Source organism: Triticum dicoccoides, chromosome 5B, assembly GCF_002162155.2.
Source record: "Triticum dicoccoides isolate Atlit2015 ecotype Zavitan chromosome 5B, WEW_v2.0, whole genome shotgun sequence".
NCBI lineage: Eukaryota > Viridiplantae > Streptophyta > Magnoliopsida > Poales > Poaceae > Triticum > Triticum dicoccoides.
Genome location: NC_041389.1, coordinates 39,964,466 through 39,973,263, shown reverse-complemented (window position 1 = coordinate 39,973,263; position 8,798 = coordinate 39,964,466). Strand labels below are relative to the sequence as shown.

The following is an 8,798-nucleotide window of genomic DNA, read 5'->3' as shown; positions in this document are numbered from 1 at the left end:
GGAACGGAGGGAGTACATCGCATGTCGTGTTGGTACGATCGTGCATGCATCTTTGTGGCAAATTAAAACGAAAAGGCACCTCACCCGCGCACCCACGAATCGATCAGCACCTACTTGCCAGCTATATATGGAGACCAAATTAAAACGTCTAACACAATCTCAACACGGAGGATCATGTCATCCCGCACAGAAAATTCAGAACCAAACTATTACAGATCACACTCAGAATACACCAGCATGCAGATGAACGCAGAAACAATCAACACAGGAAACAAAATGCGACAACAGTGCATGCATATAACTCATGTCTCATACTAGGTAGTACTCCCTCTGTTCCAAATTACTCGTCGTGGTTTTAGTTCAACTAAAACCACGACGAGTAATTTGGAACGGAGGGAGTACGTCCAAGACTAGATTCACACACATGCACCAGGCAGTCCGGCACTCGATCACTCGATCAATCGATCAATCGATCCTCATGGCGTAATTTTTTCCTTTATTCCTTAACCGGCTACGTGTAATGCTTGCACTATCTGCTTCCGAGTCCTAGGATCCTAGCTACTCCTCACCTCCCATTCCCAAGACGAGGGCCAGGAAACTCATGCTGTCGCCCGCCGTGTACAAGAAGATGACAAGGGTGCAGGAGATCCCGTAGAAGAGGCCTCCTACGCCGGCGGCGAGGACGAGGAGACAGGCGCACGCGTACATGTAGTGGCCGAGGACGGCCAGCGCGAGCGCGAGGCAGTCGAGGGCGCGGCGGGCCTGGCGGTAGCGGCATGGAAGCAGCAGAGCCAGCGCCGCCGCCGCGGCTTGTGGCGCGGCACGCCAGAGCATCCCGATCCGCATGGCGCTTCCCGCGTCCGTCAGCTGGACGCACCGCAAAACCGACCACCAGGACTGCAGGCCAACACCAATAAAGTTAGGTTGGTGCATGATCGTTCGGGCGGAATTTAGGAATTTGACGTCTAGTTCCTTTACATACCGGGCTGCAGGGGATATCGACGTCGAAGTGGTCGAGAGTTTCGACTAGTGCGGAAGTGAGGAGGAAGAGGCAGGCGGTGGAGAGGGTCCAAGCGCTCACCAGCCAGGCAGCCTCCGGGTACGCAGTCGCCGGGCGAGAGGCCATCTGCATCTTCTCGGAGTCCATGCTTGTGCGAGGCTGTTAAATTCAACTAGCCCAGCGGCGCAGATCGGATGGAGAAGAAGAAAGGTGTCAGCGAGACGGCGCAGGTCCGACGAGGGACAGAGTTACGGAGTAGATAATGATCAACGGCGAAAGGGGATGGACTCACCGTACGTCGTCACTTGGTCAGCTGCTTCTTGTCAACTCAAGGATTCGTGCTCGATCCAGGTCGAGGGCTTCTTAAGTAGCCCAGCAACGCGCGGTCGAGACTGAGCTGCACGCCTACACGCACGTACGCACTTGCCGGACCGGAGCTATCCTTTTCAAATTAATTTTAATTAACTAAAATAAACAAATTTGATGCATATTTAAACGCACTGGACAATATTTAATCAAACTTGGATGATTTTTAAATAAAAGCAAAGATGCTTTTCATCTAAAGCTGAGCAAATTCATTAAATTTAGAGATTTTTTAAAACATATTTAAATTAGACTGGACTCTAAACCTAGGCTAAAATGACCACCGGCACCCGTTCCCCATCTCAGGCCGGCCATGAGCATCGAAAAATGAAGTCCCGCCCCGCCTCCACCACCTCCTTCCGCAGCCCACTCCTCGAACTGCCGGATGCCCTGGAGGGATATGCTTTAGCGAGAGGGGAAGAATATGCCCCGTCTTGTTCGAGAGCGCCGCTCTTACGCTTCCATGAAACATGGATCAGGGCTGGTTTTGGGGGCGGGGAGATGATGGTGGCCTGCGAGTGTGTAAGACACCGGCTATGCACGCCGGCAACGCGTGGTGGTGGCCTTCCTGTGACCCAAGCGGTGATGGCCTCTTATGTTCTACTTTCCCTCGATGTTGGTGGCGGCTCCGGAAGCACTGGCCGCTGCCTAGTCGATCTTCGCAAAGCCAGCTTCTTTCTTCACTGGCAGGGCACGGTTCTGCATACGTTAACGACGGATGGCACAGTCGCAGGCGCAGGAGGAGCGGGCCTCGTCCACGGAAGCAACTCGTCACTCCTCCGCGTGCTAGCTTGGATTGGCGAGTTGTCATGGCACATGCCGGCTTGGATCCTCGTCCATGGTACTGACGGCCTGGAGCGGCGAGAGAGGTGGAGCAGAGAGTTGCCTCGATCGTATCTGGCGGGCCATTCAACCGGCTTTTATGCTGGAGAACTCCTCTTCCTACTCACCTGGTGCCATGAAGAATGTGGAGAAAATGGTCGGACGATTATACAGGGGAGCGGAGGTGAGGGTCAGCGTTGGAGATGCCTCCACTGCCGTCCAACGGTACCCGTACCAACTCATCTGATGGGTTGCTGCTTCATCCACCATGTTGCCACGCATATTATTCATGTGTAGATTTACGAGGCACATTCGAAATGAGATTAAAGTGTGGCTTGAGATCTTTTTACATACACACGGACGATTATTGAGGGCAACTTCAACTCAAGTAAACACAGGTGGTATTCCACCATCAGCGGCAAGCGGAACATACGAAATGGGATCACTTCTTGCTTCGTGGTAAATTTAGTATTAAGGGAATGCAAGGGTATTTAGAATTATTTCATCCATGCCTAGTGTATTTCGAGAAAATATAATTTCTTTCTCTTTCTCTGTTCTCATTTTGATTATTTTTTTGTAACATTTCCCTTTTTCTTTTGGTTATTGTTTCATCATGTATAAAAACAAGTTTGTAGTGTATTTCAAGAATATTTAATTGTGCATTAAAAATGTTCATCGTGTATAAGAAAGTTCATGGTATTCTTAAAAATTGTCCTCTCATGTATTTATTTTGAAAAAAAATCATTGGATAGTAGAATAATAATCAAAACATTTATAAAACATTAATTGTGTATAAAAAATCATAGCTATTGTCAAAAATCTTCATCCTTTATAATGTTGATCGAGTAGGTATTTAAAAATATTCAGTATGTAGTAAGAAAAGCTCTCATGCATAAAAGGTATTCGCAGCATTTGTTAGAAATGTTTGCCCTATATTGTAGAAAACTTCATCGCACATTGTTCTGCAAATACTCAGTCGCATTCGATTTGTTCATCGTGTATTCTTAGAATAACTAGCACAATGCCCGTACGGCTGGTTATTGGCTTAGGAAGTCCTCAAGATACATTGGTGTCATGTGACCTGCACGGATCACGATTAAAATGAGTGAAAATACAAGGAAAGATCATGGGGCGGCATTGGAGAATCTTAATCGGTCATATTATGTTCTTCGCGAGACAAGCCATTTCAAATGATGAAGCATATGAGAATAAATATTACTACCTCCGTCTAGGTGAATAAGTCATTCGCGTAATTCTAGGTCATCGATTTAAGGAATTAAATATGTGTTATATGTCATGAAAAGTATATCACTAGATTTCTATAATGATGTAGTTTCTAAATACATATTTTTTGTCACATATAATACATATTTAGATAGTTAAATCGTCAACCTAGAACTACGCGAATGACTTATTCACCGAGACGGAGGTAGTAGTATGTTTCCCACACATGGTCACTGATCGTTGGATGACAAGGTTTATCATTGCTCTGGAATTATAATATGTTCAATTTCTTATTTTGTGATGTAGATCTGAAAGAACTTTCTTGGGAATATAAAGAGAAAATAAAAGCAGTATTTTATCTTGCAATCACATTTCTGCATTTGTTATTTTTGCCTTCAAGAAATGTTGGCCTCACAAGTGAGAGTGGCAGTGTGCTTGTTTATTTATGCTAGTCTCACGTATGAGTAAAAAAAATGTGTGCTTATTATATCTCCCGAAAGGTTGCTAGTCCCGCTTGTGGATATGGGTGCAATTGCTTATTGGTTCCACATGTAAAATCACCATCAACTCTAACCTTTATATCTAGGAAAGGAAAGTGTACTAAAATGTGCCTTGTGTAATTCAGAAAATGTTCGTTGTATATCTCAAAACTATTCTTCATGTGTTAGAAAAATGTTCATCGGTTTTTCGAAAATACACACTATGTATTTTTCAATAAACTATTTATTTGTGTATTAAAATTGCAAGAACATTTTTATATACCGACCAAGTTTTTGTATTCCTTTTGTTTGTTGTTTTTATTTTATGCACATGTCAAAGGAAAACGATTCTTTTCAACCGGTTAATTTTACATCGCCCATCAGTCACCTTTGTGTCATTTTTATCTTATTTTTATATTCGTTTTATATTTTACGTCCTTTTATTTAATAAATACACATTGAAAAAAATTTGAATACAAATGGAACACTTCTATAATTTGTTTAACATTTTCAATATACGGAGAATATTTTTAAAATACATGTTGAACACTTTTAGTAAGCTTTGGAACCCAACCTCACATTTATGAGAGAAGATATATGTAGAACAGTGTTGTCGCTGCGGTGCACATGGTGTGGCATGCATGCAGTCACGAACCCGGCAAATCAGGAGTGGCACGCTGCCCATGGTCAGATGCGAAATGTCAAGGTGAGTACATCCGATCCTTAGCAATAGGAGAGTGAGTGGGCATGGGTGCTGGCATCAAGCTAGCTGGTGCTAAAATTGGCTAAGTGGCTGTTGAGTGGCATGTGGTGTGTCTGTGTTTTTGTGTTGAGCTAGCTCCACTCATATTTCTGCACATTATGTATACAATGAACTCACCCATGGCAGTGACGATGAGCAAGGGAAACTACGGGGAAGTTGTGCCTGCGGAGCCAACTTTGGCAATGCTTACTTTCATTTTGATTTGATGCACATGAATGCGAGTGGATTGAAGCTCACACACATACACACCACTTGCGTATATGGCAGTAAAAGGCAACCGATTTACAACTAGTCGAATTTCTAGTAGCTACACACACACACACACACACACACACACACACACACACACACACAGAGAGAGAGAGAGAGAGAGAGAGAGAGAGAGAGAGGGAGAAGGAAACCAAGACATACAGACACACATGCATGCACATGGGTAGCACTCCTACAAGCTACTAGCTAGTATCAACAACAACGCAGTGTTAGGTTTTTGTTTAATTTTCAGTCGCGAAAAAAAACGATCGGCATGTATTGCTATAGCTTAATTTAGACAGGAAAGACGAAATTAAGAAGAGAAATTAAGATTTCAACGATCGATAAAAGGAAACACTAGTTAGCTAGCTAAGACGGTGACTGGTCGATCGGATGGGAGGCGCTGCCCTTCTTCTGAACCAAACGCAGCAAGCGCATGTGATGCAGAGAGAGGGGAGGAAACCAAGCGCAGCTAGCTTGCATGCAAGCCTGCGCAGCGCATGTGATGCAGAGAGAGGGTTGGAAACCGCGGGGAAGCTTCTCCGGGGGAGCGCGTATACCATCTTGGCGATGCATAGTTTCCTTGCATATGTAGTACATGGCACCAAATGTGAGTGGACATCAACACACATACACGCGCATGCACTGTGTACATGGCAGCAAAAGGCTAGCTAGCTAGCTAGTTTTAGTTAGCTGCACGGTCATTTTCGACGACCTCAATTTTGAGTTACATTGTAGTGTATATTCAACGACCTCAACTTTGACTCTTGTCATCTTCTCCAAAGGCCCATCAAAAGAAGAAAGAAAAGGATGGTTTCGAGGTATTATCTCGAGTGAGCTCAAAATTTCCGCTGAACCATTTGGTTTTATTTTTATTCCGTTTTTGTTTGAATGTCGTAGCAAGTCAAACATTAAGTTTGAGTTACATTTGTGTCTTTTCCTACGAGACTAATCATCAATTATGTGTCTTTTTACAACTCATTCATTTGCTTATTTATTCCCTTCTCGACAATAGGAAATGGAGCTCCAAAGGTCTACATGGTTCATCTCGTCCCTTGTCATCTACTAGAAAAGCATGTGAAAAGAAGAAAGAAGGCGATGACCATCAATGACATGTCACCGTCAAGGCATAAAAGTGCGAGATATCATCTTCTTACCAACAACGCAAGTTTCCAAGCCATTATCTTGAGCGAGCTTAATTTTCTCTGTTTGCACTACTTTGTCTAATTCGTAGATGTCGATAACAAGTCATGTCTAAATCCTAGATGTGGACAACAAACCCAAGCCATTCTTTACTTCGTCGGGAAGAGACTACATCCGCTGAAGCAATTAGCTTTGCTCTAAAAGCAACAGTTCAGATGTTGTTGGACCACCAGAGCCTAAATTACCAGCTAGTTGCTTTAAAAAAGTGTGATTGTCATCTTAATCTATTATGATCACATGGCTAATAGACCGATTAAAAGTCCGGACCTCTCAACACATGAAGCATGTTTCAACATCCAACAAAACAAATGAAGATCATACCGAACTAATCCCACATATGCACACATATCAAATGTGCATACATTTGATTTTTTTCCTTACAACCGACAAATCTTATTTAGCATCAACCCGACGTTCAGAGAATGTATGGCATAATGAGATATCAACTAAGTAAATTAAAGGCCCCTGCGCCATGATTCTGATGGGAATCATATGCACACAATTGCAAATAAACTTTAGAATTGATTAGAAGGAATTCTAGCTTAGGAAATCAAGTGAAGATTGGTTCTTTAAAGGGGATAACAACACTTAACCAACACAATAGGGGAAATAAAGGATCTATTGGGAATGCCGAATTCACCTCGGCATATATTTGTTTCCCCGATTATGACAAAAGATAATGTTTCTCCTTCTTTAGCTGCTTGCAAGTCTATGAAAGAAATCAGTGTTGTTATCTCCTATTCCCCTTCAAGGTCAATCTTCACTTGATTTCCTATGCTAGTATTTATCTTGATCAATTCTAAAGCATACCTAGAACTCGATCTGTCATATGGAGTGCCATCTCACGCAGGCTATTTTAATTTACCAGTTAAACTTATGCCGATGATCTCATTATGTCATAATATATTCCGTTAACCTCGGCTGATGCTAACAAATATATTGACGCCCATAGCAATGGTCTCTAGTGAACTGTGAGCGTGCATGTGAAGATTTTTTTTCTTGAGATCACACTCAAGGTTAATAAATTAAACAAAATTTGAGTGATATTTCTGAAATTTCACATATTTTAGTGGTGTCCGAAATATCTTTAGCCTCGATATTTCGAGGCAGATTCAACTTATTTCAAATAAGTTTAGTTTATTTTAGACTTCACTAGAATTAAGTAAATTTGAAATCTCAGGACATAAAATAATTTCTGAAATATGCTTGCATAATTCGGTGAGGTCCAAAATTATTTGTTTCTGAAATTAAAAACCTTGATCACACTTGAGGGATTATTTGCTAGGATCTTGACTTGCTTCACGTGTTGCGGGCTCTGGACATTAATACAGATCGATCGACTTTCCGTGTGTTGGTAACGGACAGTGATTGTTTCACTTCCGTAAAGAATCGACTAGTTTTAGTGAAATCTAACATAATTGTGGATCAGAAACGCAGATCCACACCACCATTCAAAGTCCTGAGCCCGTGTCGTGCTGGCGCCTCCTCCTCCTGCAGCGGTGCTTCCTCCTCCCTCAGCGGCGGTTCCCGCTACCCCGACCTCCAACCGCCATCGGCATCGCAGAGGAGATACCTCGATGTGCATCAGCTGGCGTGTGGGGCGTGGGTGGTGGAGATAACCGGACGCGATAACTAGGAGCAAATTTGGATTGGATCATTCCAATAGGTGGTGCAGGGGCACGAGAATACGACATATTGTTGGTGCGCCTCCACGGCACAGTGGCGCGGCTCTACTTCCCCGACCTCTTGTGAATGTGGCCACGTAGTACGTACATATGGAACAACGTCGGAACCAAATCGACTAGGAGGATCGGACAGCTTTATTTGCACACATGTTGCTCATCTTGTTTGTTTTGTCGATCTATAGTGACATGGCAACAAATTTTCTGCAAGGAAAACACAGTTGCTGGAAAAAAATATTGCTATATACAAGTTACTATTCACACCTTTTTTACCTTAATTTTTTGTATTTTTGCCATGAAGTAAACGGGGTTCGTTTTCTTCCAGGGGAAGAAAAAGGATCCTTTGGCTATGGTTTCTCGTGCCTCCTGCCGGTGCCGCCGTCGGTCTATCTCATCTCCTGTGGTCTTAGGGCCATGGAGGCATTGTGGATCCGGCCCTTGCCGGCAGGAGGGCTCCGTTTCTTCATACTCTTTGGAGTTCTGTTAGGGTTTGTGTCATGCTCAGAGATGCGAGGAGGCGGCGACCCTCTGAAAATGGAATAAGGTTCCACTACTAGGGAAAACCTTATACACAAAATCTTACCAGTAGCGCGTGTTAAAATGAGGCGCTACTGCTAATTAGCAGTAGCGCCTCTGCCAAAACCGCGCTACTTTTACCCACTTAGCAGTAGCGCGGCAGGAACTGAACGCGCTACTACTATAATTGCCACACTGTTCCCGACGTGCTAGGTATAGTAGTAGCGCCCTTCTAGAAACGGCGCTACTACTACCGATTTTTAGCAGCAGCGCGTTTTTCCCTCCCACGCTACTGTTAAATCTATTCTCACCTAACCCCCCGCGCGGCCTGATTCCCTCCTCTCTTCCTCTCCCAATTCACCACTCTCTCTTCTCCTCCTCGTCGCCTCCGCCTCGCCGCCGTCTCGCCCGACCCCGCCTCGCGACCGTCTCCCCCGACCCCGCCTCGCCGCCGTATCCCCCGGCCCCGCCTCGCCGCCGTCTCCCTCGACCCGCCT

General features: G+C 44.2%; 1 long non-coding RNA gene across 1 annotated transcript; it reads right to left on the bottom strand.

The window, feature by feature from the left end:
- Positions 1-811: 811 nt before the first annotated feature.
- On the bottom strand, positions 812-1,352 carry LOC119305106. Its single transcript, XR_005148549.1, has 3 exons — positions 1,293-1,352; positions 983-1,172; positions 812-897 (listed from the first exon to the last, which is right to left on the bottom strand). It is a non-coding gene; the product is annotated as an uncharacterized LOC119305106 (long non-coding RNA).
- Positions 1,353-8,798: the final 7,446 nt, after the last annotated feature.